The sequence below is a fragment of the Myotis lucifugus genome, unplaced genomic scaffold (genome assembly GCF_000147115.1).
Source record: "Myotis lucifugus unplaced genomic scaffold, Myoluc2.0 scaffold_1215, whole genome shotgun sequence".
Lineage (NCBI taxonomy): Eukaryota > Metazoa > Chordata > Mammalia > Chiroptera > Vespertilionidae > Myotis > Myotis lucifugus.
This window is the reverse complement of record NW_005872263.1, coordinates 24,242-32,525: the sequence shown is the minus strand read 5'-3', so window position 1 is coordinate 32,525 and position 8,284 is coordinate 24,242. Positions and strand designations below refer to the sequence as shown.

Below are 8,284 nucleotides of genomic sequence, written 5' to 3'. Positions count from 1 at the left end.
CGCCCTCTTTGTCCGCGGGCGACGCCCTGCCCGGGGCCGCGGCGGCTTTGCGGGGCCGCCCGGTGCCAGCCCAGCCGGGAACCCCCGCCCCGGAGGGGAGGGGCCTGGCTCCGGGTCACCCCACATCCAGGACCCGGACCCAGAGCGCGCCCCTTCCGCCCCTCCTCCTCCTCCTCCCCCGGCCTCCCCGGCCCCCTCCACCTGCGCGGGCGGAGGCCTAGAGGTCAGGGGGGCGCAGTGGCCGGAGTACCCCAGCACCCCGAGTTTTATAAGCGCCCCTCTTTGCAGAGGCCGGTCAGAGGCGCCGCCTTTCGGGCTGTGGAATCAGAACAGTAAGGGTGTTTGCTGCGGCGCAGGTGCTGGCCCGAGGCCTCAGGCACCCGCCTTGGAGGGTCAGCGGCCGCCCCGGCGGGGGGTGGGGTGGGGGGGAGCCTGCCTCGCCTTCCAGCCCAGGGCGGGAGCGGGACAGTCACAGCGCCCCCGTGAGCAGCAGGGGGTGGCGGGTTAAGGAGTGGGGGGGTCTCCCTAGGGAGAGAAATGGGGGCGCCCCTCCGCGTTCTCCAGAACCCGGCACGTGGCAGGTGCTCCATCAAGAAATACCTACTTTGTGTTGCATGACGGAGGTGCGACTTGAGCCGGGTGGGCGCTGGCTGAGCCGAGGGGGGTGGAAAGATGGGAGGGGGTTGTCCTGAGCCTGGCAGGAGCCCGGGGTGGGGTTGGGGGTGACAGGGTAGCAAGGGTCCACCAGAGAGAGAGGCTCCAGACTGGGTCTCCGTGGAGAGAAGGGTGGCCGGGCAGGGACGAGGTGGAGGGGAGTCTGAGGCCTGGCGTAGGGTCCCCGAGGGCAGTGGGGCCCGAGCTGGCCCCCCCAGGTGGCGAGGCGGGCGGAAGGACCGTCCCTGCGTGCAGAGTGTTTACTGCACGGAGCGCGAGCCCTGCATCCACAGCACCTGTTGGCCCAGGCGGCGGCCCCGCTGCTCTCCGGCGCCCCCTAGAGGCTGAGGATGGTGGCGTGGGGAGGGCTGCAGCCCCAGCCCCAGCTCTCAGCTGTTTCGTGTACCTTTTGTCTTAAAAACTTAAAATGGCAAACAGTAAGGGTTTGTAAAAGGAAAGGCCTCCTCCCCCTTCTTTCCCTCCCTCTGTCCCCCCTCCCTCCGTCCCCAGAGGAGGGTGTCCTGACCAGCACCCCCCTCCCCCATACATTTTTAAAACTGTGTGAATAATAGGCCAGGTTTGGGTCTGTTTCCTTTAGTGACGAATCACCCTGTAACTGTTGTTCTTTAACGTGCCTGTTGGAGACGCTCCCAGTCCAGCAGGCTCGTAACGCACATCCCATAATACCCCATCGAGCCCGTGTTCCCCATCTGGACGGCCATTGGGGTTGCTGCATTCTGCTGTTGTAATCAAACCCACTTCTGTGCACACAGTTGCGTAGGGGGGGGTGGCAGGCTGAGTCCCCGTTGGCCTGGGGTTAAGGCTGCCGACGTCGGTGCTGCACAGGCGGCCGGCAGCGCGCGCGGGGCCGGGTGGGAGCTCGGCGGGGCTGTGGCCTGAGACTCCGAAGTCTGGACTCAGACTGAGCAGGTGAGTTGCTGGTTTGGCTTCTGGACCGGAAAAGGCTGTGGTCCGCGCAGGCCCAGAAGTGCCCAGTAGATGGCGCCAAAGTCTGCAGAGCCCGCGTTTCTGACAGTGGTTCTCAACCTTCTGGCCCTTTAAATACAGTTCCTCATGTTGTGACCCAACCATAAAATTATTTTCGTGGCTACTTCATCACTGTCATGTTGCTACTGTGATGAATCGTCATGTAAATATCTGATATGCAGGATGGTCTTAGGCGACCCCTGTGAAAGGGTCGTTCGACCGCCAAAAGGGGTCGCGACCCACAGGTTGAGAACCGCTGTGGGCAGCCATGCATGGTTCTGCAGAGAGCCAAGGTGGGGGCTGAGACTCCAGCTGGGGGACAGCCCAGGGAGGGGCTGCTTTCTCCTAATTCACACCAGTTCGCAAAGTGCCTGCAGCGGCAGAGTGGGGGAACCACAGGTGGACAGACCCAGGCCTCGCTAACACTGCCCAGGGTCCCTCCACGTCAGGTGGGGTGACCTCGGTATAAACTGCAGCCCAGCCGGGCTCTGCGAAACTGCCCCTCGGGACAGGTCTCGTCACTGTCAGCATGGTCTCCAAATGTATTCTGAATCCCACCCCCGTCTTTACTGCACCCCCTAGTTCCAGTCACTTCACCTGGGCAGTTCACCTGGGCCACTGCCTGGCCTCCTGCTCCTGCTTCCCCACTCTCCCCAGAGCAACCAGGACATCTTCTGAAATGTAAGCCAGACTGTGTCACTGCTGGGTGTGAGGCCTTCCCGCCAGGACTCGCACTGCACCCGGCCTAGAACCCAGGCCCCTGGCCCCTGCCTTGTCCCCGCTTGCTTCTCTGTCCTCGGCCCCACTGCCCTGCCAGCTCCCTTCTAGTTCACCGGCATCTTCACACAAGATCAACAGGGTCCCTCCCGCCCCCGGGGGGTGCGGGGTGGGGAGGAGGCTTCTGCACGTGCTGTCCCCTCCCAGAGGCTCCAGCCCCACATCTGCATCATCATTCAGGCCTCAGACAAAACACCCCGTTCGGAGAAGCCTGTCTTGATCTTGACCTGGCAGAGGAGCGACTGGCCCAGCGTGGCACCTCGCCATGACGGCCTTCACCGCTTTCATGATCGGACATGATTTCCTCCTGGTTTACGGGGTGTTTCTGCCTGGCCTCGGGGCTCCATGTCCCCAGGACCACCAGCGTCTGACACTGGGAGAGCAGGTGACAAGGAGCTGTTCCCTGGATGCTGCAGAGGCCCTGGTGGGCGCCCGGGGGCAGCCCTGAGGGCGAGAAGCCACTGTGCTCTGTGCACGCAGCCCCTCCCCTCCCAGCCGGGCGGGGGTCTGAACGAGGCCAGCTTATCTCCAGCACCTCCCCTCCCAGCGCCAAAGTCCACTCCGCTTCCGGCTCTGGGGAGATGCCACCCCTTTGGGGAACCACCCGCTCCCACTTCACCTTCCGGGGGAGCTGGAGGAGGGGGGTGGGCATGCAGGGGAGGTGAGCGGTGAGCACTGGCCTCTTGGTTCGTCAGTGAGAACAGGGCGCAAGCCGAGAAAAACGCCCGTGTGTTCAGAGCTGGCATCCAGGTTCCCAGGGGGCCCACGTGTCCCCCACCCTCGCCATGGGCCATGGGCCCAGAGCCACGTCAGGAGCCTCCCTCTCCCGGATCCTCTAGCCCCGTGGTCGGCAAACTGTGGCTCGAGAGCCACATGAGGCTCTTTGGCCCCTTGAGTGTGGCTCTTCCTAAGCCTTAGGAGTACCCTAATTAAGTTAATAACAATGTACCTACCTATATAGTTTAAGTTTAAAAAATTTGGCTCTCAAAAGAAATTTCAATCGTTGTCCTGTTGATATTTGGCTCTGTTGACGAATGAGTTTGCCGACTGCTCTGGCCTGATAACACTGCTTACTGCCCACTGGTTGCCAAAGGCGTTTTACACACACACCTCATTCAACCTGCCAAGAGGATTACAAAAGAGGAAGCCCATAAACCAGGGTTGGAGAGGGCTGCACCCAGAATCCTGGCCACACTGGCCCACAGCAGACAGATGGGGACAGCGCAGGCAGGGGGGGAGGGTAGCCCAGAGGTGCACAGGAGACCAGGAGGGGGGCTGGAGGCCGAGTGAGCAGAGGCTTTTGAGAAGGAAGCAGCGACCAGGGTCAAGTGGTGCAGGGCGGCCAGGGCGCAAAGGAGCCCGGGGCTTTACCCAGAGGCAGCTGGTGACCTCCGGAGGGGCAGACGCCAGCCTGGTGTTGAGAGGGACATAGGAGCTCGCTCGAGCTCAGGGGAAGTGAGCTTTTTTGCCTTTAAGGTGACACTGGATCCTGTTCCCATGGCCAAAAAGAGGACCTAAATGATGCGGGAGGATGAGGGAGGACCCTGGGAGATGGGGAGGGATGCACAGCGGAGACCAGGGCCTCCTCCCCTGCTGGTAGGAGGCGAGCTCACCTGCTGGAGGTGTGGTCAAGGGGCACTGGGAACGCAGGGCCTGGACCAGGACCCTGGAGAGAGGAGGGAGAGCCTCCCCAGCAGCCCTTTCGGCCGCATCTAAGCAGGTCCCAGGCTGATGCTTTTCTCCTGCAAACCCTGTTATGGATGGAGGTGGCCGTCTCCACCAGGGCTGGTTCGAACCCTAACACACATAGATCACGGAAGAAAACTGCTGCATAAGAGCCAACAAAAACCTGGCAAACAGACCAAAAGGGGAGCCACAGGCGTGTATTTACGGTAGGAGAGCCCGATCGCACGGAAGCAGACACATCAAGGCCCCGCAGAAAGGACGGGAGGAAACCAGGAACTTCAACCGTTTCCAGGTAAGATGACTGGGTGGCTCCAGATCCAGTTCTGGTTCTGCTGCAAAATAAAACCACAATGAGACAGCCCTTCCCAACCATGATGACGGCCATAAAGACAACCACAACAGACAGACAAATACAAGCGCTGGAGGGGGTGTGGGGGAGCAGGAGCCCTTGGGGAGAATGTGAAATGGTGCCGCCACTGGGGGAAAGCATCACAGAGCCCAGTAATTCCACGCCTAGGTGTGTATATGCCCCAAGGGAATAGGAACAGGTATTCAAACAAACCCTTGTATTCAAACACGTGCTCAGGATGTTCCTAACAGCACTGTTCACAACAGCCAAGAGAGGGAAGCAACCCACCCAACTTCCCTCAACCAATGAATAAACAAACGGTGGTGCGCCCACAGAATGCGTTACCATTTGGTTACAAGCAGCAATGAAGGGCTGATAGATGCTGTAACTCGAATTAACCTTGAAAACATTATACCCAGTGAAAGAAGACACATGTTGTGTGAGTCCTCATACAAGAATTATCCAGAGGGGCAAATCCATGGAGACAGAAAAACAGATCAGTGGCTGCCAAGGGATGGGAGGAGGGGGAATGAGAAGAGATTTTTAAGGGTTATGGGTGTTCTAAGGTGAAAAAGTTATATATATTTTATTGGTTTTTTACAGAGAGGAAGGGAGAGGGATAGAGAGTTAGAAACATCCCTGAGAGAGAAACATCGATCAGCTGCCTCCTGCACACCTCCTACTGGGGATGTGCCCGCAACCCAGGTACATGCCCTCGACCGGAATCGAACCTGGGACCCTTCAGTCTGCAGGCCGACGCACTATCCACTGAGCCAAATCGGTTAGGGCCCAAAGTATATTTTAAAACTATAATTTAAAATGTAAAATTAACAGGTAAATGGAACAGAATTCAGAAGCAGTCTCATATATATATGTGGAATTAAGCAACAGCCATAAAGAAAAAATGGAATAAAACTGATAACATAGTTTATAACCTCTATGACCAAACAGTCTCTCTCTTTCTCTCTCTCTCACACACACACCACCATAAACAAAATTAACAGACTAGCAGTAAAGTAGGAGAAAATACTTATATGTAATGTATGACTAGTATACAAACTGTTTTAAATGTTCATAAATCAATATAAAAGAGTACCCAGTTGAAAAATGGGTCGAGGACACAAATAGGCAATTTATAGGAGAGGAACTACAAATGACCAATACAAATAGATGCTTAATCTTATCACTTATCAGGGAAACACACATTAAAAAAAAAACCAACTACTTCACTTTTCACCCAGCAGATTGACCGGTTTAAGTTAGATAATATCAGCTGCTGACAGGGCCGGACTACCAGCGGGAGGGGAAGTCAGCTCCGCCACACCGAAGACCAGGAGGCCGGGTCGATGAGAACTCACGCACAGAACTTAGGACCCAGCAATACCACTCGTGGTACCTACTCTTCCAAGGCTCATGCAGATTTGCAGAAAGACATGTAAAGGGTGTTCACTGGGACACCACTTACAGTAAGAAACCGGAATTGCTCACCAGTGGGGCTCAGCTGGTTGCATGTTGTCCCAGGCACCAGGAGGTCACCGGTTCCATTCCTGGATTCCCGGTCGGGGCACCTGCCGGGTTGTGGGCTTGAATCCCAGGAGGAGGCATGCAGGAGGCAGGCGATCCATGTTTCTTTCTCATGGATGTTCCTATCTTTCCCTCCCTCTCCCTTCCTCTCTCTGAAATCAATAAAATAATTAAAAAACAAAGAACAGCCGAAACCGGTTTGGCTCAGTGGATAGAGCGTCGGCCTGTGGACTGAAAGGTCCCAGGTTCGATTCCGGTCAAGGGCATGTACCTGGGTTGCGGGCACATCCCCAGTGGGAGATGTGCAGGAGGCAGCTGATTGATGTTTCTCTCCCATCAATGTTTCTAACTATCTATCTCTCTACCTTCCTCTCTGTAAAAAATCAATAAAATATATTTAAAAAATACACACACAAAAAACAAAAAACAAACAAACAAAAAAAGAACAAAAAACCCACAACCAACCAACTCAGAAGCAACCTAAAATGTTCATTAACAGAAAAACGCCCGGAGAGCCGCTCTACAGATGACAGCAGATGTGAAGAACACAGCGGTCTATGCTTACAGGAAAAATTCTCCAACACAACCTGGAATTTTAAAAGTTGCAAAATGTAGGCCTTCTGAATCCTGTTTACATTTCGGTGTCTTGCCATGCACCCCTCCCCCCAGTTGTATGGAGATATTTAATCTTGGCGAAGAGTAGAAATAGTTGTGATTGTATAGACATGCCATTAGAGAAAGGCCTTTAGAAATCAGCATTCGTAACTGAACTTGTACTTGCTCTTTTCCTAACCAGACTGGCAGCCGCCATTCACCGGAGGCCGAACCTGGCAGTCACACAGAAGCTTTGGTTATGGCTCTGGGATGAGTTAACCGCTCCAATTTATACCTTCGCCCCCCCGCTCCAATTTATACCTTCGCCCCCCAGGCTGGACAGCCCAAGTCCAAATGCCAATGTCAACCTGGGAGAAAGTGAGCCACTTATAGTTTCCTGGCACTGAATGAAGTGCCCGAATCACGGAACAACTTTCAAGTGGCACGTCAACTAATAAAAATGGAGCGAATGCTTTCCTCTTTCATGACAAAACAGACCAAGCCAATAAGCACCTGAAACAGTAACAACAATGCAGTCAAAATAAGCTGTTAAAAAGGACAGCAAGCAACTGGGTCTTTTAAAAGCTTTCGCTAGGAAAGATGAAGAATCCTGGGAAATCTATGCGAGAGAGAAGTCCAATACTGATCTCATTCACATCCTGAAGTCGGTATATGCCCATGAAGATTGCCTCCACCCCAAGTACACACGCACGCGCACCTTCTTAGGTTGCTGACAGGAATGAATTTGTTTTATTTTTTAAATATATCTTTATTGATTTCAGAGAGGAAGGGGGAGGGAGAGAGACAGACAGAAACATCAATGATGAGAATCACAGATCGGCCACCTCTTGGCATGCCCCCCACTGGGGACTGAGCCCACAACCCAGGCACGTGCCCTTGACCGGAATCGAACCTGGGACCCCTCAGTCCCCAGGCCGACGCTCCATCCACTGAGCCAAACCAGCCAGGGCCTGACAGGAGTGTTGAACTGAGCAAAAGCTGGGGACAGCCGCAAAGCTGGCTTTGGTTGCAGACTGTTGCACACTAAGCCCCAAGAAATGATTGGCGATCACCTATGGTTCTGAACCGGCTGCTTCTCCCTCGGCCCTGACGGATGGCTCAGCGTCGGCAGCACAACTTCCAAGATGCGCTCCCACACACTGCTTCCTGCACTGTTCTCTGGTCTGGCGGCAGGGTCCCCAGCACAGCCAAAGCCAAGATGATCTCATTGTGTCTCCAAATCTCAGAAGAAAAAGAAAAATCCATGTCTGAGCCCCTGCATGCCAGCGGGGTTGTCAGTGGGGTGGGCACTGCACACCACCCTGCCTGGGCACGCTCCTCGGCGCCACGCTCAGGGGCTGTGCTAAAGCGGCCGCCTCCATGGACAGCAGGACATGCTACCCACAAGCGGGCAGGGGAAATCATCTTTTTTAAAAAAATAAAATGTATTTTATTGATTTTTTAAGAGAGGAAGGGAGAGGGATAGAGTTAGAAATATCGATGGGAGAGAAACATCGATCAGCTGCCTCCTACACACCCCCTACTGGGGATGTGCCCGCAACCAAGGTACATGCCCTTGACCGGAATCGAACCTGGGACCTTTCAGTCCGCGGGCCGATGCTCTATCCACTTAACCAAACTGGTTAGGGAGGGGACATCATCTTATAGAAGCCAGTGCTTTCCATTCACCAGCAAGTCTGAAAAGTTTTAATC

The 8,284-nt window shown here is 55.0% G+C and overlaps 1 long non-coding RNA gene across 1 annotated transcript; it reads right to left on the bottom strand.

The window, feature by feature from the left end:
• Positions 1-4,281: 4,281 nt before the first annotated feature.
• Positions 4,282-8,046, bottom strand: LOC106695409. Its single transcript, XR_002827417.1, has 2 exons — positions 7,645-8,046; positions 4,282-4,436 (listed from the first exon to the last, which is right to left on the bottom strand). It is a non-coding gene; the product is annotated as an uncharacterized LOC106695409 (long non-coding RNA).
• Between the last annotated feature and the right edge of the window lie 238 nt (positions 8,047-8,284).